The sequence below is a fragment of the Muscardinus avellanarius genome, assembly GCF_963383645.1.
Source record: "Muscardinus avellanarius genome assembly, chromosome: 4".
Lineage (NCBI taxonomy): Eukaryota > Metazoa > Chordata > Mammalia > Rodentia > Gliridae > Muscardinus > Muscardinus avellanarius.
Window position 1 is genome coordinate 6482702 of NC_137789.1, and position 23656 is coordinate 6506357.

Consider the following 23656-nt stretch of genomic DNA (forward strand, 5'->3'; position numbering starts at 1 on the left):
GCTCAGAGACTGGGAAAGAGAAAGAACAGAGAAATGACGGATATGAAAAAACTAATAGTGTGAAAAGAGCTTTCACTTTTAATATAAAAAAGCTTAGTAACAACCCGTTATAGAGAGGCACTATTCTGGTCACCAAATGTTGGTCTTCTTTCTTTCTAGTGCACCAGATATACTTGCCCACCTGGCACTTATCAATAGACGTACTCAGATAACATCTATTTATGGCATTGATTCTCTATCAAAAGGTAGTTTCTACATCAGGTGCAGTTGTGATTCTTTGTGTTTTGAAGATCTGTGAACCAAAGAAATTAGTTATCTTTGTTGTTAAGCCTAATATGATACGAGCAAGAGAAACATGATAATGACAACAATCATTTTTATCTAGATGGCAAGCTATGGCAAATTCAGGTCAGATATTACTCTATCACAATTTTTATGTCCTTCCTATCTATGTATGGATGGGGTAACCCCTTTGATCCAGACTGAAATGCACTCACAATCTGGGAGCATGCCCTCTTTCAACTGTTCTTTGTGGTCCCTGAACTTTTTGAGGGACATTAACCATTTTCCATGATTTTATTTCATAGATACATCTAAAATATGTCGGATAAAAATGCCAGTTGGATTGCTGATTAAGCATTCTTTTCTTTTCTTTTTTTTCTTTGAGGGTCTGGGGATGGAACCCAGAGGCATTTGACCTCTGAGCTACACCCCTGCCCAATTTTGTATTCTTTATTTTGAAACAGGGTCTCACTGAGTTGCGAATGGACTCACTAAGTAGCTGAGGCTGTCCACGAACCACAATCCTCCTGTCTCAGCCTCCCTAATGCTGGGATTACAAGTGTATGCCACCACGCCCAGCTAGCATTCTTATCTTGGTTCTTACATTTACAAGGTTATAGCCCAGATTGGTACATCTTGGGGCAGAAATATTATCTTAAAAATGTAGTGGTAACTTTTAAATAGTGTAGATGTCCTGCATGGTGGTGGGTGCTTATAATCCCAGTACTTGGAAGGCTAAGACAGGAGGATCTAGGTTCATGGACAGCCTCAGCTATTTAGTGAGACCCTCCGCAACTTAATGAGACCCTGATTCAAAATAAAGAATAAAAAACTGGGCTGGGGGGTAGCTCAGAGGCAGAATGAGCCTGAATGCAATCCGTAGCACCACATAAAGCAAAAAAAAAAAAAATTTGATGTGAATCTCATCGGTTCCATATGCTACTACAAATGATACAAATTTTTGAGACCTAGTTCTGATAGCTGTTATATTTATTTGCCTGCTTTTCTCTTACCTGCTTCTAATCTTCTATTCAACTAAAGATAACTTCCTCAGCTCTTGAATTTGGCAGGAAAACCACTCATCCAGTTTCTTCCTGGGCCATTTTGTTGAGTTGAATGGATGTGTCAGATGTCATCATCTCAATAGAGCCTCACAGTCTCATGGGTATGTGGGCTCTAGTCTGAGGGACAGATTTACTGAGACCAGGTTGAGGGTGTCACTGAAAGATGAACTGTTGTGCATTCTCCCCTTATAGTAATGTGACTGATGAGTAAGGATGAGAAGGAGAAAGGAGAGGAAGGCCACTTCAGGGATTCTTTCCATTCACCTGACAAGCATGCAAGGCTCTGGGAATGCAAATGTAAAAACAAGGAGTAATAATTTCTTCTCTTTGGGAGGCTATGTTTAGTGAAGTTTTTTTTTTTTTTTTTTTTTTTTCCTAGCCAAGATCATGGCAGACAGCCTCTAAGATTGATGGGTTTCCTTTATTCCTTTTAGGCTACCATCCTCCATGAGGATCTTCCTCCCCAGGCAGCTGGGTTCCTGTCTCATTTTCCCTTCTATACATACAATATGTCTCATTAATATGAAGCCCTCTGGGATCTGCAAATTAGAAGACAGTCTCCTATAACTCTATTTTCTTAAAGTCACTTTGACATCAGTTTTTCTCTCTCAGAATATCAGAATATTCTCACTTGTCTGCTAACCAGAAGGGAGGCCTTTGATGAAATGACATGGAGACTTCATTAATTGCAGGTAAACTTTTAATGGTTTATTATTTTTATTATTCTTTCAAGTATAAGATCTTTGACATGTGATCACTGCACATACTCTTTTTTTACAAAATAGAATGCAGTTTTTTTTCTATTACTCCAAATGCTCAAATGTAAATGAATGATTTTTAAAGAGAAAACAGAAGGAGAAAAAATTATACCAGGAAATGGCTAGGAAGACAGCTATAATTGCACAATTTAATATTTTTCTATCAGTTGATATGAAAATCTCTTTAGAGTTTACTAGAAAGTAAAATATTACTTTATTTATAAAATAGTAAAGCTTAGGCATAATATGACGTTCAAAATGTTCTATGATATAAACTCTTAAGAAAATTATCTATAATTATAAGGATATTTGCAGATAGCTATTGATATCAGAGCACTCTATTTTCTGGATAAAGTCTACATTATTATAGCACAAAATCTAGATTTTTTTTTTTTTTTGGTGGTGCTGGGTGTGGAACCCAGGGGCTTTCTACCTCTGGGCTGTACTGCCAGACTCATTTTGTATTTTATTTGGAAACAGGGTCCCACTAAGTTGCTGAGAGCCTCACTAAGTAGCTGAGGCTGGCTTTTAATCTGTGTGATCCTCCTGTCTCAGCCTCTCAAGTGTGGGGATTACAAGTGTGCACCAACATGCCCAGCTCAAAATCTAGATTTTTTTTAAGCTTGATCTTTTCTGAAATAAAAAAATAAAATAAAAACTCTAGATAATTATTATATAATTTTGTTGGTTCATATTTAAAAACTCAAAGTACAGGTAAGTGTATCTTAAGAAAAAATATATCCATTTATTTGACATGGTAGAAAAAGATACTTTAAACACTTATGATGAAGATATTTGGGATTTAAAGCATATCACCGACTCAAAATAATAGATTATTTGAATAACAAGAACAATAACAAGTCTACCTGGAGAGAAGGCACTGTCTTTGTGAGGTTGGATGCTTAGGTTTACAGAGCCATTTTTTCTGCAAACCAAAGTTGTGCATATTTGGTGACAGAGCACAATCTGTTTCTCTTTATTTTTCTTCTCTTTTTACTCTGATTAGTTTATCCCCATATTAAGTTTGAAAAATCATGATCTTTAGCCAGGCATGGTGGTGCATGCTTTTAATCCCAAAACTTGGGAGGCTGAGACAGGAAGATGACAAGTTTTTGGCCAGCCTCAACTACTTAGTGAGGCCCTCCACAACATATTGAGACCCTGTTTCAAAATAAGCAATAAAAAAATAGGTCTGTGATGTATCTCAGAGGTAGAATGCCCCTGTGTTCAATGCCCAGTACCATAAAAAAAGAAAAATCATGATCTTTAGCTGGGCCTAGTGAAGCATGCTTATAATCCCAGTGAGAGGCTTGCTGAGACAGGTGGATTGCAGGATTAAGGACAGCCTCAACAAATTTAGTCAGAACTTTTGCAACTTAATGAGATCTTATTTCAAAATAAAAGATAAAACAGAATTGGGATATAGCTCAGAGGTAGAATTTCCCTGGGGTCGATCTCTAGCACCACATACACAAAAAATTAATTATCTCTTCTTTTACTTTTATTTAAAAAGAATTATCTCTCTCCCAGCTTCACAGCCTTATTTCCAGAAAAAAAAAAATCCTAAATTTACTGGTTCTACTACCTTCCCAAACTTCCTGCATGATACCAAGTCTTATTATTTTCATTAATACCACAGAAAATTAATTATGGTGGCTGCACAGCCATCTTCCCTCTTAAGCACCTTTTACAAGACAGACTCTGAATATGTTTGTCATGTGATTGGGGCTCCTCCACCTGTCCCACACGAAGGGGATTTGGATGGCAGGACTGAGAATGGACATGGCTTCTGCTCTTTCAGTAGCATCAGACCTAGATGCATTCCATTTCCCTGAGTTAGCGGTATACCGTCATCGGTGGAACTGGGTTCAGATGTGGGCCATGGGTCTTCCATTCTTCTGGGACAAACCACAAAAGATGCGGTCTCTTTCTAGTCCTGCCAAAAACCCAGCAAACTCTTGACTAAGATTTCCCAGCTTGGAATTAAAATCAGCAGACACAGCAAGAGCTTCCCCATTCTGTAGAGCCTCGCATCCTGGAAAAAGAGGCAGCTTTCTTGGTAGCCCTGTTTGAAACAATGGTTTGAGGAATGATTTCTGAATGCTAAAACTAGGACATATATATATTTTTTTACTTTATTGTTTTTTTTAGCCTGAACAAATCCATTTAATATTACACAATAAATCACTTTATGCTTAAAACAACCAGAGAAAATTATTTCTCAGCAACGGAAGATTGTCAACTTCAGTGAGGATCACCTTTTATCAATTTTATTACTTGCTTTTTTCCCAAACTCATGTTTGAGGGTAAAATTTATACTTGCTTAATGCCATTATCATCTGTCCGTCTGCAGTTTCTCAAATGTTAGGTAGTATCTTAGTCACAGGGAATGTTCAAAAGTGATGCGCTGAAAGCTATAGACCTCTTAGCAGAAAAAAAATAAATAAATAAACACCCAGCAATCTCTTGTATAAAAGCAAGAAAATTCATTTTCTGAAGTGATGTGCAAGCATATATTGTCTCCTTTTATTCTTTTTAAAAATATTTCTACTCCTTCCCTAAAATTATCTTTTGATTAATATATGAATTAAAAAGGAATCACAGTAAAGGAAATTTAAAAAAATCAGGACAGTATTATGTGGGTTCAATAGATTATAGCTAGTATTTTGATCTAAAGTTCTCACTGTCTTTCACATTTCTTACTCCTACTGTAGTGAAAGAGGGAAACCTTCAAGATAGCAAATTGAGAAACATTTGATACTTGGAGAGATACCAGTGGTCCCATTCTGTCGCTTCATTGATTCTGAATAATTCAGATATTTAGAAAGAGTATACATTTTTATGATAAGCTTATAACAATAGAAATCATTATTTTACATAAAGAAAATGTATAATCAGTTATTCATTAGCATCAATTGCTATTAAATATTAATGTAAGTGTAATGTATAAATTATTTATGTTTATTATCATTTTTATTATTTTTATTATTATTTTTTTTTTTGGTGGTACTGGGGTTCCTGGAAGCCCTTCTACCTCCGGTCTACATTCCCAGACCTATTTTTACATTTTTATTTGGAAACAGGGTCTCCTAAACTAGCGAGCGCGGCTGGCTTCGAACCCGTGTGATCCTCCTGTCTCTGCCTCCCAAGTGCAGAGATTACAAGTGTGCGCCACCAGGCCCGGCTTATTTATGTTTTTTTCTATATATTCACATGCAAATATTGTTCATTTATATGTAATAAATTAACATACATCCAACTTATGAATAATCCACACTAATTTTATTTTCATTATGTTACACATATATTATTTTCTGCTAGGTATCTATTATTTATGCTACTTTTAAGTTTCTTCTTCTTCTTCTTTTGTTTTTGCGGGTCTGGAGATGGAAACCAGGACATGTGACCTCTGAGCTACACCCCTGCCCTATTTTTTATTCTTTATTTTGAAATAGAGTCTCACTAAGTTGTAGAGGGCCTCACTAAGTAGCTTAGGCTGTCCACAAACCGTGATTCCCCTGTCTCAGCCTCCCGAATGCTAGGATTACAAGCGTGAGCCACCACACCAGGCTCTAATTTTAATTTTGAAATTTTCAGGAAACCGCTGTATTAGTTCTAGTTTTAGCCTTTTGTAGGGAGGCATTCCTGTAATCTTATCACTTGTAGACAAAGAGAAAAGGATTGTAATTTTGAAGACATCTTGTGCAGCGTAGCAAGACTATGTTTAAAAATAAAAATAAAATGCGTTGGAGGTATAGCTCAGAGTAATTTTATTCTGGTTTCAAGCCTTAGTGCTAAAAGAAAGAAATAATTCTAGTTTTAAATACTGCATAGTATTAAACATAAATCAGACATTTTTCCAAATCAAATTGGCATGGTATGTGTTTATAGGTAATATCTTCATTTCATCGTGATGCTTCAAATCAGAACAGACCTTCCTAACTATGGAAAACTCCTACAGAAATAAAAAGACTTCCAAAAATGCTAAATGGATAACTAAAGGTCAGAAGTTATTATTACTATGTAATATTATTAATTTTCAAATATTTTTAATTCTGAAAACACAAGATAATAATATAAGGAAGAGAAAACTATATTTAGTGAGTGGAATTATGAATATTTAAATATATTTATTTTTATGTTTATAATTTTCTCAAATATTTGTATAACTAATGATTTTATTGTTTTTTCCCTGTCCTAAATACTTATCACATGGTTTGAAATGTAACTGCCAATTAATACATATTTATCCAATGATTAAATAAATAAATGAAATAAATGCCATTAAAAAGATTTGCCATATTATTGCACATAATGAAGTATAATCTTCTGAGGACAATTAGATGTCTGTAGATGTATATCCGAAAAATTCTCTGGTGAGAGGGATTCTTAATGATCTTTATGATTATTTGAATGACAATAAAATTAAAATTTTACATCTTTAGGTAAGTTTAAAAATTTAAATTCCTTAATTATTTCATTTAAATGGATAATAGTATCACTACATACTAAAATAAATCAAATAAATGTATTTTATAGAACTAAAAGTACTGAGAATAGCACCCTTCCAAATGTTTAAATATTTTAAATACTTAGCTTAAGAGAAGTCAAAGTTTTCCCTTGTTGGATGCAGAGTGTACTATTAAGGGGACATTATTTAACATTTTCAGGCCATAGTTTACCATAATTTTGTTATAATTTACCATTATTTTGGTCAAGGTTTACCCTTACTTTAGTCATAGTTTACAATTATTGGGGTATAGGTTACCATTATTTGGTAATAAATTACTAATATTGAATTTATAGTTTCTCATTAGAGTAGGCATTATTTATTATTTTGGGGCACAACTTACTATTATCACAGAATAGTCTAACATTATTATTGCCGAATTTACTATTATTGAACCAAAAAGTGTCATTATTTTGCATTGTTTTCTATTATTGTAGGCATAGTTTACTATTATTTTGGCATGGTTAATGATTATTGCCGCATAGGATACCATTACTGAGGTCATAGTTTGCCATCATTCTAGTCATATTTTTACATATTTTACCATTTGAGGTTAGTAGCTTATCTTTTGGGATCAATTGACATCAATAGGGTCATAATTTCCTATAATTGTAGGCATAAGCTTACCATTATTGAGGCATTTAAGTTTACCATTACTGAGGTCATAGATTCCAGTATTGTAGGTATAGTTACCATCATTACAGCATAATTTATCATTACTGAGTTCATAGTTTACCATTATTGAGATAATAGTTTTTTTTTTTATTTGAGCACAGTTTATTATTATTGAGACAGAGTTTACCTTTGTTGAGGTCATAGTTTGTAATTATTTTAGCCATAATTTACCATTATTTGGACATAATTCATTATTATGGGATTATAGGTTACCATTATTGGGGTCATAGTTTTTCATTACTGTAATAATAAATTTGCCATTATTGAGGCATAGTTTATTATTATTTTATCACAGCTTATGTTATTTTGGCACATTTTACCATTATTGGGTAATAGTTTACCATTATTGGGTTCTTAGTTTTTTAAATTTTTATTGATGCATTGTAATTATATATCTTAATTGGGTACAGAAGGTAGAGGCTACATGCAAAAAATCACTTATTTAGCCATTCCCCAATTTTCACCCCATTCCTTCCCCCTTCTTCCTTCTCCTTTTTGATTTCCTGATTTACTATGATATATTTATAAATGTATGATATGTACATTATACAATTTTTCTTTTTTCTCTTTCCTCCTCCCATCTCCCATTGTTAGGTAACCTTATTTGCTCATTTATGGTTTTTCCTTCTTCATCTAGTGTTCCTCCTATGATTCCTTTTCTCCCAAGCTTCTGCATATTAGGGAGAACATTCAATTTCTTACTCTTTGTTACTGACTAATCTCACTTAGCACGATGTTCTCCATTTTCTTGAAAATGATATAATATGTGTCGTCTTTATGGCTGATTAGAATTCCATTGTGTACATATCCCATAGTTTTGTAACCTATTCATCTGTTGATGAACATCTTGGCTGCTTCCATGTTTTTTTCCTTCTCCATCTAGTGTTCCCACTATGACTCCTTTACTCCCAAGCGTCTACATATTAGGGAGAGCATCTGATTTCTTACTTTTAGTTACTGACTAATCTCCTGTAGCACAATGTTCTTCATTTTCACAAAAAGTACATAATGTTTTCTTCTTTATGACTGAGTAGAATTCTACTATGTACATATGTACATATCCCATAGTTTTGTAATTCATTCATATGTTGATGAACATCTTGGCTGGTTCCATAGTTTAGTAATGGTGAATTGTACAGCTATAAACATAGATATGCATGCATTAGTTGGGTAGTTTGTTTTTCATTTTTTTAAGTAGATACCCAGAAGTGGTATTGCTGGATCTTATGGTAGGTTTGTTCCCATCGTTTTGAGGATCCTCTACACTGTTTTCCAAAGTGGTTGCACTAATTTGCAATCTCACCAACAATATATTAGTTCTCACTTCTCCACAACCTTGCTAGCATTTGTTGTTTGTGTTTTAAATGATTGCCATTCTAATTGGAGTTACGTCAAATCTCAGAGTAGTTTTGACTTGCATTTCTCTGATTGGTATGATATTAAAATTTTTTATACATTTTGCCAACCATAAGTATACTGAAAAAGAAATCCAGAAAACACTTGTGTATATCCAACAAAAAATAAAAGACTTATAAATAAACATAACCAAGGAGGTAAAAGATATCTACAAAGAAAATTATAAAACACTGAAAAAAGAAATCAAAGAAGACCTTATGAAATGGAGAGATCTTCCATGTTCTTGGATAGGCAGAATAAATATCTTCAAAATGGCCATTCTTCCAAAAGTGAACTACAGATAAGATGCAATACCCATTAAATTATCAAGGTCACTTCTCACAGACATAGAAAAATTAGTCTTTAAATTTATTTGGAACAACATAAACCCATAATAGCCAAAGTAGTTCTCAGTAACAATAAACATGCAAGAGATACCACAATACCTGACTTCAAACTATACTACAAAGCCATAGTAATAGAAACAGCATGGTATTGGCACAAAAACAGACACAGACCAATGGAGTAGAATATAAGACTCAGAAATAAATCCACACACTTAAAACCAATTTATTTTTGACAAGGGGTCCAAAAACATACACTGGAAAAAGATAGCTTCTTCAAAATATGGTGTTGGCAAAACCGGTCAACCATATGCAAAAAAAAAAAAAAAAAAAGTCAATTCAAGATGGATCAAAGACTTGGAAATCTGAGCAGAAACATTGCAGCTTCTTGAAGAAGACATAGGTCCAGCATTTCAACACATTGACACAGGTAACATCTTTCCCCACAAGATCACAAAGAGACAAGTAATTAATAGGAGAATCAATATGTGGGTTTGCATGAAACTGAAGAGCTTTTGTACATTAGAGAAAACTAACAAGAACCGCATTGGAGAGTTGACAGAATGTGAGAAAATATTGCCAACTATTCCTCCAATAGAAGACTGATATCTAGAATATACAGAAGACACAAGAAACTCAAAGACAGGAAAACAAGTAATTCATTTAAAAAATGAGCAAGTTAACTACATAGTTTTCCATTATTTTAGGCATAGTTAATTATTTGTTCACAGTTTACAACTATTTTGGCACAGTTTTCATTGTTGAGATCATACTTAGCAATTCTTATAGTCATAGTTTACCATTTTTGGGTTATGTTTTAACATTATCTATGTCATAATTCACTATTAGTAAGGTCATAATTTTCAATTATTGTAGGAATAATTTACTAATTTCAGGATATAATTTGCTATTATAATTGTAAGCAATGTGACCATTATGGTTATATGTTCATAATAATGATAAACTATGTGTTAATAATGGTAAATTCTGCCCTAATAATTATAAACCACACCCTATAAATGGTAAACCATGACTGTAATAATGGAAAAGTATAACCCTAATAATGTCAAACAATGATCAAATAATAATAAATGATGTAATGGTAATTGTAAACTATGTCCTAATAGTGGTAAACTAAGCCATAATAATGGCATTCTATGGACCAATAATGGTAAAATATGGTCCAATAATGGAAACTTTTTATCACAATACTGGTAAGCTAAGCTTCAATAATGGTAAAATATAATAATAAAAACTATGACAATAATAATGATAAGCTAAAACTTAAGTAATGCTAAACTGTAACCTTAAACTTATAAATTATTCACCAATAAGGAATCTATTTTTCAATACTGGTTAATTATGACATCAATAAGGTAAAAGTATGGTGAACTATGTCCCAATAATGAGAAACTGCTCTAATAATAGCAAACAATGCTCTAATAATGGTAAATTATGCCTCATTAATGGAAAAAATAAGCCCCATTATTAGAAAACTCTCTCTACAATAAAGAAAAACTATAGCCATAATAATAATAATAATTATTATTATTACTATTATAACAATAATAATAATAATAATAATAATAATAAATGATGTCACAATAATGTTAAACTATGATTAATATAATGGCAAACTATGACCTCAGTGGTGAAGTATGACTGATAATTGTAAACTAGGTTCTATAATGGTTAGCTGTTATGTTTTAACTATAAACTTTACCTTAATAATAGAAAACTATGCTCTTTAGTGAAACACTATTCCTACAATAATGGAAATCTATTACCTAAATAATGGCAAACTATGCACCAGTAATGATAAACTATGTTCTAAATATGGTTATCTGTGCCTAAAATAATGGAAATTTATGTCCTCAATATTGATAGACTATGACACAATCATGATAAAAAATGACTATAAAATAAAAAATATGACCTGAATAATGTTAAACTATGACACAGTTTACCATTACTAAGACATAGTTTACTATTGTTTTTTTAATAGTTCACTATTATAGAGGTCATAGTTTCCCATTATAGTCTTATGAATTTTTCACAATTTTGGCATAATTTACTAATATTGTGTCATAGTTTATCATTATTGATGCCATAATTTCAATTATTATAGGCATAGTTTACCATTGTGGGAAAGTGATTACCATTGTTAGGATACAGTTCATTAGTATTGGACACATTATGCCATTATTGGGCTATAGTTTATCCATATAATATAGTTTATATTGAGGTCATAGTTTTCTATTTTTATTATGAAAATTTACCTTTATTAGGGTATAATTTACCATGATTGGAGCATAATTCATCATTATTTTGTCATAGTTTACCATTATTTATTTAGGTCAAATATTTCTATTGTAGGCATATTTTACGATGATTGGGCCAAAATTTACCATATTAGGATTTACATTACTATTAGAATAGTTTACCATTATAGGGGCATAGTTACCATTGCTGTGTAATGGTTTAGAATTGTAGAAGTCATATTTTGCCATTGCTTTAATCATAGTTTACCATAATTGGTGCAGATTTTATCATTATTAGATCAGAGTTCATCATTATAATGAAAAGATTAACCAACATAGAGGAATGGTTCATGATTACTGTATCATAGTTTACCAGTATTGGTGACATCGTTTTCCACTATTGTAGGCATAGTTTGCCATTACTGGGGCATAGTTTATCATTATTAAGGCACAGTTTAAAGGATTACTGTGGCATAGTTAACTTTTATAGGGACATATTTTACCATTAATGCATCACAGGTTACTATTGTTGAGGTCATAATTTGTCATTATTTTGTCATAGTTTACTAATATTGGGGCATAGTATACTATTACAGGGCATAGTTTACCATTATTAGGACAGAGTTTCCTATTATTTGGTCACAGTTTACCATTATTGCAGGCATTTTTTACATTAATGTGTCAGAGTTCACCATTATTGAGGTCATAGTTTTTCATTTTTATAATAACAATTTAAATTTATTCGGGGATATTTTACCCATTTTGACATCATAGTTTTTCATTATCTGAGGTATCGTTTACCATTATGGAGCAATAGTTTGCTATAATTAGGGCTCAATTTGTCATTATTAGTGTACAGTTTACCAATATTTAGGCATAGTTTACCTTTAATGAGTCATAGTTTTCCATTTTTTATTTCATAGTTTACCATTACTAGATGAGAATTTATATTATTGCATCATAGTTTGCCATTATAGAGGTCATAAATTTCCATTATTATAGGCATAATTTACCACTATTGGGGCATAGTTTACCATTATTAATTCACAGATATCATTATTGGGGCAAAGTTTACCATTATTAAAGCATAGTTTACCATTGTTGAGGACATACTTTTCCATTATTGTAGTCATAATTAGAAATATTTGTACATGGTTTAACATGATGAGAGCACAGTTTAACGTTATTGTGGTCATAGTTTTCCTGTATTTTAGACACATTTTACCATAATATGGAAATAGTTTACTATTAATGTGGAATTGTTGGCCATGATTAGGACATAGTTTACTACTATTGTGGCATAGTATACAATTTTGGGGTCACAGCTTATTATTATGGAAGTTATATAGATTTTAATTATTGTAGGAATATTTTACTGTTAGTACGCCATAATTTACCATTATTTAAGCCAGAGTTTACATTATTTTAGGCCTAATTTTCCAATGATTGGGTAATAGCTTGCCATCATTGATCATAATTATCTCTTAATAGGGCATACTTACCACTGCTTTTGCACAGTTTACTGTTGTTGAGGGCATTGTTTACCATTACTGGTTTACAGTTTGCAATTACTAGAGCATAGTTTACATTAATTGAGCATGATTTCCAATGATGATCATAGCACAGTTGTCCACAATTGGGACATAATTTACCATTATTGTGGTATACTTTACCATTACTGTGCATAATGTATCATAATTAGGCCATAGTTTACCATTGCTTGTACATAGTTTAAGTGATTAGAACACAGTTTACTATAATTGGGTATAATTAACTGTTTTGGCACAGTTTAGCATTATTGGGGCATAATACAATTGCAGGACACAGTTTACCCTTCTTGAGGTCATAGCCTTTATAGTTCATCATTCTTAGAATACAGCTTACCATGACTAGGGCATTGTAAACCATTTTTGGGTCATAGGTCCCCATTAATAAGATCATGATTTTTCATTATTGTAGGAATAGCTTACCTTTATCAGGGCACAATAAACCATAATTTGACAGAGTTAACCATTATAACAGTTTAGTTACAATATTAGAAACAGTTTACTATTATTTGGGAATAGTTTTCCATTACTGAGGTCAGTTTTTGCCATTATTGTAATCATAGCTTATCTTTATTGGGATACATTATACCATTTTGGGGTTATAGTTTATTATTATTGAGGTCATAGATTTTTATTACTGTGGGAATAATTTATCATCACTATGGCACATTCTGACATTATTAAAACACAATTTACCATCATTGGGGCATAATTTACCATTATTGAGTCATCGATTTTATTGAGACGACCATCTTTCATCAATTTAGCCATTTTTTACCATTACATGTGCACAGTTTATGAGCATTGAGGAATAGTTTACCAAAGTTCAGTGTTTTTTTTTTTTCTTCCTTTGGTACTGGGAATTGAACATAGGGGAATTCTGCTTCTGGGCTATTCTGTTAGCCCTTTTAAAATGGTAAAATAGAGTCTCATTAAGTTACTGAGGCCCTCACTAAGTTGCTGTAATTGTAGGTGTATTAGTCATTAATTTAAGTAAAAGTGATATTACACATAAATACAAAAGGAAACAGAAAACTGATTCAGGTCTCTAGATGCATGTCCCCACAACTGCTATTTCTGGTGACCTTCAGCAAATTTGGGAAGATTGTTTTATATCTCCACCTTACTTTTTCACACAGAATATTGAAAAGCTGAGTATTTTGAGTTGAGATTTTTTAAAGTAATGGTTTCCTGGCACTGTTAAATCAAGTGTAATGATCATCACTTTTTTGGTTTTTTTACAAATTATTTTTATACATTTATTGATGCCTTGTACTTATATACAAAGATAAATGCAGTTGATATGTTTTATTCCAGATCCCACCCCATTCCTCTTCCCCTGTACATGTTAGTGAGATTGGTAGTGATATCCTCATGTACTGACAGAGCATTACTGGGGCGACTTCCTTCCTTATTTCTTCAATCCCCCTCCTGCCTCTCGCCTCCAATTCACTTCTACAATTCTAAGGGCCACTCTCCTTACTTACCCTCTTGCTTCCTATTTTCTCTCTCACCTCCACTAATAAATGAAGGTGATGATGTAAGTAAATAGAAACTACAACACACTGTTGGCAGTATTGAAGAAACATTAGAGATCTTTAGGGTCCCACAAGCCACACTTGGAGGCTGCCAGTCTATTGGTAGATCAAGCAGTGACTGGAATATATCTGCAATTTAAGCACTCTTTTGGTAGAACTTCAACAAATCAAATGTTTTTATAATGCACAGCTGAGTGAATATTCTTCAGTAAGGACTATCTTTACTGGATTTACATTTATAACTTTTCTATAGTTATTAAACTAATATTTTGTTCTTCATACATATTTGATCATAAAATCACACCATGCAGATAAAGTACAAATTGTTATAATTTCACTATCAAGATAAGGCTTTCATTCATTTGTTTGTTCTAAAGTTGAACTCAGGGTCATTCTACTTCTGTGCTATACCTCAACAACCTCTATCACCTATCTTTCTATCTATTATCTCTTTATCATCTATTTACCATCTATCTATAATTTTTATTTTTAAACAGGGCCTTGCTAAGGTATCCAGGCTTTTCTTGAACCTGAAATCCTAATGTCTCAGCCTCTCAAGTACTGATGTAACATCGTGTTCAGCTGAGACAATTTTTTTTTCTTTTTAAGAACTACACTAAATGTGTTAATCCCCTAAAGTGATAAAAATTATATTTTGCATTGAATTCTGTTAACTCTTCTTGCCCATTTATTAGATGTGTGTGGAGTGTTTTTTCCCACTTAGGAATCCTTTACTTCCTTTACTTCAATAATCTATTTAGAAAATAATATATTTTAAGAAAAACACATTTATACATGTTTTAAGGAACAGTTAATAAAACAAGAATCATTAAGCCATATGATTACTGATTCAAGTACTTCTAATCCTAGTAGTCCATAAATGTTCTTCTTTTTTTTTGAGTGTTATTTATGATTTATTTTCTCTTCTCTGAAGGAGAAAAAGAGACCTGAGGCTCTCTATTAAACTTCAAAAGTTTTTCATTAGTAGGTTTTTGTTTCTGCATTTGGCCTGTTAGAAAACTACAATATGACAGGTGTGGTGGTGCATGTATGTAATCCCCTCGCTTGGGAGGCTGAGACAGGAGGATCACACAGGTTCGAAGCCAGCCTCAGCTACTTAGTGAGACCCTCAGCAACTTAGTGAGACCCTGTCTCCAAATAAAATATAGAATAGGTCTGGGAGTATAGCCTGGAGGTAGAAAGCCCCTGGGTTTCACACCCAGTACCACACAAAAAAACTAAAATATGTATTTGCTCAATGACTTCCAAAAATATTTTAATAAAAGTTGTAGCTCTTCCTAAGTTTTTAAAGCAATCTTATCAGAATTATGTCTGGACCATTTTTTAAAGGCTGGCTAAGAAAATGAATGCAGAAATAAATGAATGCATAGATAGCCATGCACTTCTAGGATGCATTCAAGCCACTGAAATTTTGTTCAAAAATTAAAAATGATTTTTGATGTTGTTCCTAATTTCGTTGTTGCTATTATTCTGTTGTGTTATTATTTTATTTTGTTTTGTTTTCAAATGAATGGCCTATGTATTTTAGGCCAAATGTCATCTTTATTTATTTTCAATCTTCTGCCATGTGATTTTTTTTCATCAACCTGAGAGGGTCATTGAAACGGTACTCCCTGAGCATCGATTCAAAGAGCAAATGCAGTTAATTCTCAAAGTCAAATTTAGTTTAACTAGAGGAGCCGTAACCAAAGGCTCTTTGTAATTGATGTGTTTTACATAAAAGCAGCAGTTCATCCATTCACAGGCTCCCGACATAAAAGGCTTCGCATTTGTGTGGAGAGTACAATTTGCCTGGTAATTTTTCATCACGACTGGAGTCCTTTATCTTCTGTCAGTCAACACTGGGAAACGGAGAGGTGCTTTATCCCCTCTGCTTTAAGTAACAGAGAAGGGGGTCCAGAGCAGCCTTTACAAAGACAGTGCTGGGGATGCTTGCATCCTCCTTCACAGGCCTTGCCTAAACGACAATGACTTCCCCAGTGGTGGACAATCTGGTATTGTTATAAATAATTGCACATTTTTAGCCACAGAAGGCAAGTTACCAAAATGTAGAAATTTTATTTTCATTGTATATATTCATTCTCTATTTTTATGCTGCAATATAATGGAAATTTAAGTTCTTAATTATCTACCAATAACCTTTGTCTGCTTTATATGTTATTTCTTCATGAGCATTCAGAGGGGGGAAATAGGGAACTTTCTTTTCCTATCTTGGAAACTGTGAATTAAGACTCTTAAAGAACATAAAATGTAAAAGCTACACTAAAAATACAAAATAGTCTTTACATATTGAGTTGCTCAAAATGATTTGTATGTGACTGAGAATTAAGTTAATATACTTGTTTGTTGAGTGTGATAAAATAAAAATGAACCACTCAGCTATCATTAAAGCCTAGAAATTTTACATGAGAAAGGAGGTATGACATTGAATAGCATTGTTTTATAGAAGTGGGGTTTGAATTATAGATAAATTAGGAAATCATCTTGAGTTTTCCTATTATTATAATAGAAAAGGAAAAATCAGAATGATAGAATAAAGATTTTTCATCAAAATAACTTTTCTACTTATTTTTATTTTTTCAGTAATTAATTGACTCATGAAGATTGAACATATTCAAGATGTATAATGTCATGGTTTGATATACATATGCATTGTGTAATGATTACAACCAAATTAATAAACATATTTATAAACATTCATCCTATACATTAGATCCTCAGTGCTTGTTCATCTTACAAGAAAAGGGTATAAAGTGCACACCCTTTGGTCCGCATGTAGTTATTTCCCTTACTCCCAGTCCCTGGTAAATATTTTTCTGTATCTATGAATTCAGCCTTTTTAGATTTTAACTATAAGTGAGATTACTCAGTATTCGTCTTTATGCATATTGCTTATTTAATTTAGCGTAATGTTTCTGCTTCGACCATTTTTACTTGTAAATACTAATATTTTCTTCCCTTATTTGGCCACATAATATTCCATTGTGTGTGTATATATACATATATTTACATACATTATATATATGTATACACATACATGTTTTTACCCATGTGTCTGTCAATAAATACTTAGATTGTTTCCCTCAGCTGAGTGTCATGAATAATGTTTTCTTGAGCATGGTGATACAGATATCTCTTTAAGTTACTGATTTTATTTCCTTTAGATATAAAAAGAAATTTGGATGGTTGGCATATTACATGTAGCTCTCTTTAAATTGATTGATAAAACTTCCTATTTCTCTCTATATGGCTACACAGATTTACAGTCGGCTAAGAACATATAAAGGTTCCCTTTCTTCACACACTTACTGGAGTTTATCTCTTATGTGTTTGATAATAGCCATTCTGACATGTGAAGTTACATGTGTAAGGTGACATTCCAATCTGGTTTTTATTTCTTGTTGTTGTTTTTCTTGAAATTTTTATATTTTGTTGGTTCATTATATAGTCTCACATCTAATGTGGTTTATCGAGATTGTGACATGCATGCACAGGGCACTTAGTGGGCTTTCCCCACTCCCTCCCCCATCTGCTCCCTTCCCCATACAGGGTATTGAGATTGACATTGATATTCTTGCATATATTCATAAGGTCAGTGAAAGTAAAACCTTTATTGATTTTCCCTCCTCTGAACCCTTCCCCTAGACAACCCTGCTGGCTGCACTGGAGTTTCTGTCCATTATCTGAGGTCTTCCTGGTATCCTGATTACTCTCTAGTTTCTGCATACCATGTACCTGATAACTAATGGTATAAAACTTTCTTTTCATATACCTACTGGTTATTTACATGTCCTCTAGTGTGAGAATAAGAGCTCTTGATCTCTCTGTTTTTCTTACTTTCATGCTAAAAGATTCTGTTGCATATTTCTACCATGATGCATTGTCTCACCATAGGCCCAAAGGTGATAGGACCAAAAACACATGCACTGCAAACTCAAAAACTATGTGCCCCAAACCCTTTTACTTTATAAGTTGGTTGTTGTATGTATTTTCTACAGTAATGGAATGCTAATATAGTAACCAATAATAAAAGAGTCCAATAAAGACAGTTATAATGGAAGAAAAATACTACAACAGATACCAAAGAAATATAAAGGATCAAAAGAAACTATGATTAATTTTAAAACAACAATTTGAATAACTTGAAGCAGATTAATAAATTACTGAAAATGTACACCCTACCAAAATTAAACATGAAGAAATAGAAAACAGAACAATAGTAAAAAAAAATTGAATCTGTAACCAAAAACCTTTCTCAAAGTAGAAAAGCCCAGGACCAAATGGCTTCATAGGTGAATGCAACCAAGCATTCAAGGAAAAATTAAGCCCAATCCTCCTCACACTCTTTCAGAAAATTAGAGAGTAGGGAGCTCATCCTGTTAGGGTCTGAGATGTGCCCCCTCTTACCCAAATAACGAAGAACACACTAAGGATGTAACACACAGGCAGAGTTTTATTGTGCTGCAGCTCTTTACTGGCTAGCCAGTGGTCACAATTCCTCCACTAGCTTGACTGTCAATCGAGGAATTGCCCAGCGGCTGCCAGAGCAATACTACTCTGGCAATAATACCTTTCCAAACCTGGACTGGAAAATCTCAGTCCGAGGAGGGGCTGCCTTTCCCCCCTCACCTTGGCTAGGCCAGGCTGACCTCTGTGCTGAGGAATCTGCCTGGAGGGCAAGTTAGTATTGTCTTGTTCAGGAGGCTGGGAGGGAGAGGGTTGATCTAGCTCAGAGATTTTGGGTGCGGAGGAGACAGAGACCTTGTCCGACAAGCTGGATGGGCCTTTGGGCATCTGGGCTCACAGATCTTAATTCTGTTTCCAATCTTAACTTACTTCTATATTTCAATTCTATATTCTACTCTCTTACTTCTACAAGGGTCCTACCTTAATTCTAATATCCTACTTTCTTATTTCTAATAGGTTCCATACACTAATATTGTCAATATTTTATTTCACACCTCATCCTCATTAGGAGAGAAAGTCTTCCCAACTAAACTCTCATGCTGGGGAAGACTCCTCTTCCTGCATCCCTTCAATCCAAACTAATTTTATTTGGCCAACATTTCCCTTATGGCCAAGCCAAATAGGAATGCTACAAGATAATTAAATCACAGACTGATATTCCTAATGAATGAAGTTGAAAAAATCTTCAACAAAACATTAGTGAATCAAATTCTATAAGCCTATTAGAAGGATCATATGTGATGTTCAAGTGGGATTTATCCTGGGGATACAAGGATGGTTCAACAAGTAAATTAATAAATGTGTATACAACATTAATAGAATGAAGGATAGAATTTGTATGAATGCCTCAATAAAGAAACATTACTTGAGAAAATTTAACATTCTTTCATAAAAATGCTCAATAAACTAGACATAGAAGGAACAGAAAAAAGATTACTCTATAGTGCCCTCTCTACCACACCATATTCTAAAATTAATTAATTTCTATTTTTACTGTTATAATCCATGGTCTTGAAGATGAGCAGGAATTATCAAAAATATGAAAAATAAACAAATCATAGGTAATTGTATAAATGTACAAGTATATTAAGAAACACAGTATACTGAAACACAGGAGCTGTAGCTTAAGATTGGATTATAAAACAGTGGTGCTGTACTTTTATAATCCCAGTACCTGAGAGGCTGAGACAGGAGGATCACAGTTCGTGGACATCCTCAGCTACTTAGTGAAGCCCTTCACAATTTAGTGAGATTCTGTTTCAAAATAAAATAATAAAAATAGGGCTGGGATGTAGCTCAGAGGTAGGATACCCCTGGGTTCAATCCCCAGTAATACACACACACACACACACACACACACACACACACACACACACAATAACTGGAACAAGAGGTGAAAATAGAAAAAAAACATAAATAAAATTCCAAAAATAAACAAGAAGTGAACAGTGCCTAAGAGCCTTATAGACTGTGTTCTCAAGTTAAAACTGTTCCCTGAGAGCTATAGGGGAATAAAGATATTAATCAAGATGACATCATTACAAATGGTGTGTGTGCCTGTGTGTGTGTGTCTGTGTGTGTGTGCCTGTGTGTGTGTGTCTGTGTGTGTGCATGCACAGTATGCATGTGCATAGCCAGAGAATGGAGAGTATATTATATAGTGCTGCAAAAAAGACAAAGACATGATATAATTACTTTCTGCTTATGAAAGTTTGAATCAGGTAAATTGCAGTTAATCTAAAGATGGAGTGCCTTTGTGTAATGTTTAAAGAGTAACATTACCAGCATATAGGCAATGTCAGGGAAAAGAAGAAAATTTTAGAAAAAATTTGATTTTTACTTGGACAACTAGATTACATAATAATTAATTAGAATAATGGATATATGCATCAGAGACTGCTACATTTTTAGCAAAGACTATTTATTTAATTTTGAGCATGCCAGATATATATCACATTTAGAGGACAATGTCAAATATGGTACATACCCAAAATAATTACATATATATGGTGTGAAAACTAAAAATATATAGTTAATAAATATTGGAATTAGTTCAGAATAATATTCTTCCAGATTGTTTATCGAAATAACAAAGATAAAATATTTCTAAGAAATGTTATTTTTCAAGAAAAAGAACAAGATTATGTCTGGATCTGGATGTTAAAAAAAGATTTCTAGAAGTTTTCAAGGTCACACAAATAGAAAATGGCAGGGCCAGAGAGAATAGCCATATATCTGAATACAGTCTACCTTGTCTTCCATCACAACAAATCATTTTTTACTTTAACTGAAATTTTAATATCTTTTTTTTAAGGGAACATAATTTGTTCCCTAGTTCACTGATTCATTCATGTGAATTTATCTGAGGAACTTTTATTCTAAATAGCTTATACTTCAAATTTGCTGGGATTCTAAGAATGATAAAAATCCAGGAGCTTTTATGAGCAAATGTTCTGTGAAAAAAAAAAAACCACAGGATTTGATGCAGAATAGACAATGACTATAAAGCTTAACATCACCACTGCCTTTTTACTCTGTGATCAGGAAACACTGGAGAAACCTGAACCCATCCCTGCTCAGAATTCCCTACTTCCTAGAAGAGAATTATACAAAAAAGGGGACTTTCGTAGGTCAAAAACTTTTTGCTTCCACTATACTGAGAATTTGCATTTCTTCAATTCCCTCCATTGTATACAAAATCTAAAATGGGTATATTTAAATATTTGGCTGTTTAGCAGATTCATCCCACATTTATTGTCAGTGCATTCATTATTTTAATTTGTCTAATCATTTTGTGCATTTTTTCATTAGTTCCCATTTGTATATCATCAGTGAACACAGTTTCCTTGGAATCACTGTGAGGAATAAAGAAGAGAACATCCTGGGAGAAAGAGATCTTTTATGTTATTCTTATAGCATGAGAAAGAAGTTCCACTAAGTCAGCAGGCCTCTTGGCATATAAAATTCCAGGAGAAAAGAATGTTCTTGTCACAAATGTGGGGACCTAGAGCAAAAGCAATTCAGAAAACCAAAACAAGGCAAAACTAGGGAGGTGACCCTATACAACAAAATCTTTGAGGGTCATTTAGGACACTTTAAGCATGGAGAGACATAAATTTCTCTCTTACAAGCTTCTTTCCAAGATCTGGGTTAGAGGTACTGCTTGTGCCACATAGACTTAAGGCAGGCCAGTTAGGACACCAGCTACAAGATATGGACCTTATTATTTATCCCAAGGGACACATTCTTTTGTATTATTATCATAACTGACAATGATATTTTAATCAATTTTTATTAAAGTGATGACTATTAGTCTGAGTTCCTGGTAGGCTACTGTCAATATCAAGAACATATTCTTGATAATTGCTTTTAGGTGATCTGCATTACCTCTCTGGAAGACCTAGTAAACATAGGGAGTTTAGATTTTTGCTTTGCAGAGAATAATAAAACCCAAGAATAATAAAAATAATAGAAAAAGAGCATCTTCCTCCAAGAACAGAAAGGATATACTACTTTTATTCAATGTATTTTATAGAAAGTTGTCATTGTGTGTTATAATGACAGTGGTGAAATTAATTATTCTTTAATCCTAAAAATATGATCAATTATGTACAGCAAAGAAAATAGTTTTAGAAGAACTCCGTTGGAATTGCTTTCTGTGATTTACCTTCCTTAGAGATCCTGCTCCAACAATGGGCTTGGTGTCTTTTACTCTTATCCGTGGGTTCCCTCAGGCTCTTTCACAGTTTTGCTTTCGCATTCCCAGTTTATTCTTAGCTGGCAAATTCCTGTGGTGTTAAACATAACATTGATATTACTTTATTCAACAAAGCCTGGCGATGCTAAAGTCATTTTATCAGATTTGCTGCTTCCTCACCTTTGGAGCAGCCTTGACTTTGCTTGGGCTTTAGGTCTCAGTTTTAGATTCTCACAATCATTTTTTTCTGCTTTTATGTATTTGTGTCTCTCATGACACTGTTCTTTGCTCCCAAGTTTTTTGTTTTCTCTCCATCATAGAGAGGCATCGGTTCTCCTAGTGCACAGTTAGTGCAGTCAGCTGTGGGGCTGCTCCTTTATAATCAGACTGTGTGACGCTAGTGTTTAGAAGCAATCACTAGTTGAAGTTTTTTGTAATTAAAAAAGTCATGGACATAATCTCAATGGCCCTTAAAAATATCCTATAAATAAGGGATATGTGAATATGTGTGAGTCAGAGAAGTTCATGGAGTCAAGTTCTTGATCTTCTACATGGCTAGTTGTGGGATATAAAGTCACTTTTTTTTCTCTGAGATGTATTTCCTCATACAAGTGTATGAATGACCTCCAGACATCCTGTGGGATAAGAAATAAATCTCCATGTGTCAGAATCCAGATTTTAATGGATGTGGATACTGATCCTCCCAAGAAGATTTGTATGCATACCAGAACCAGTAATTGTGACCTCATTTAGAAAAGATAGAATTTTTTTTTTGTGTGTGTGTGGTACTGGGGTTCCTGGAAGCCCTTCTACCTCCGGGCTACACTCCCAGACCTATTTTTACATTTTTATTTGGAAACAGGGTCTCCTAAGCCAGCGCGCGCGGCTGGCTTCAAACCTGCGCCGTCCTCCTGTCTCTGCCTCCCAAGCGCGGGGATTACAAGCATGCGCCACCACGCCCGGCGAAAAGATAGAATTTTTAAAACGTAATTATACCAAAAGCCTCAAACTGAGTTCCCCCTGGACTGTATGGGTGACCATGACCACTGAATTCATTGACAAACATCCTTTAAAAGCAAAGGATAGTTAATCTGAGG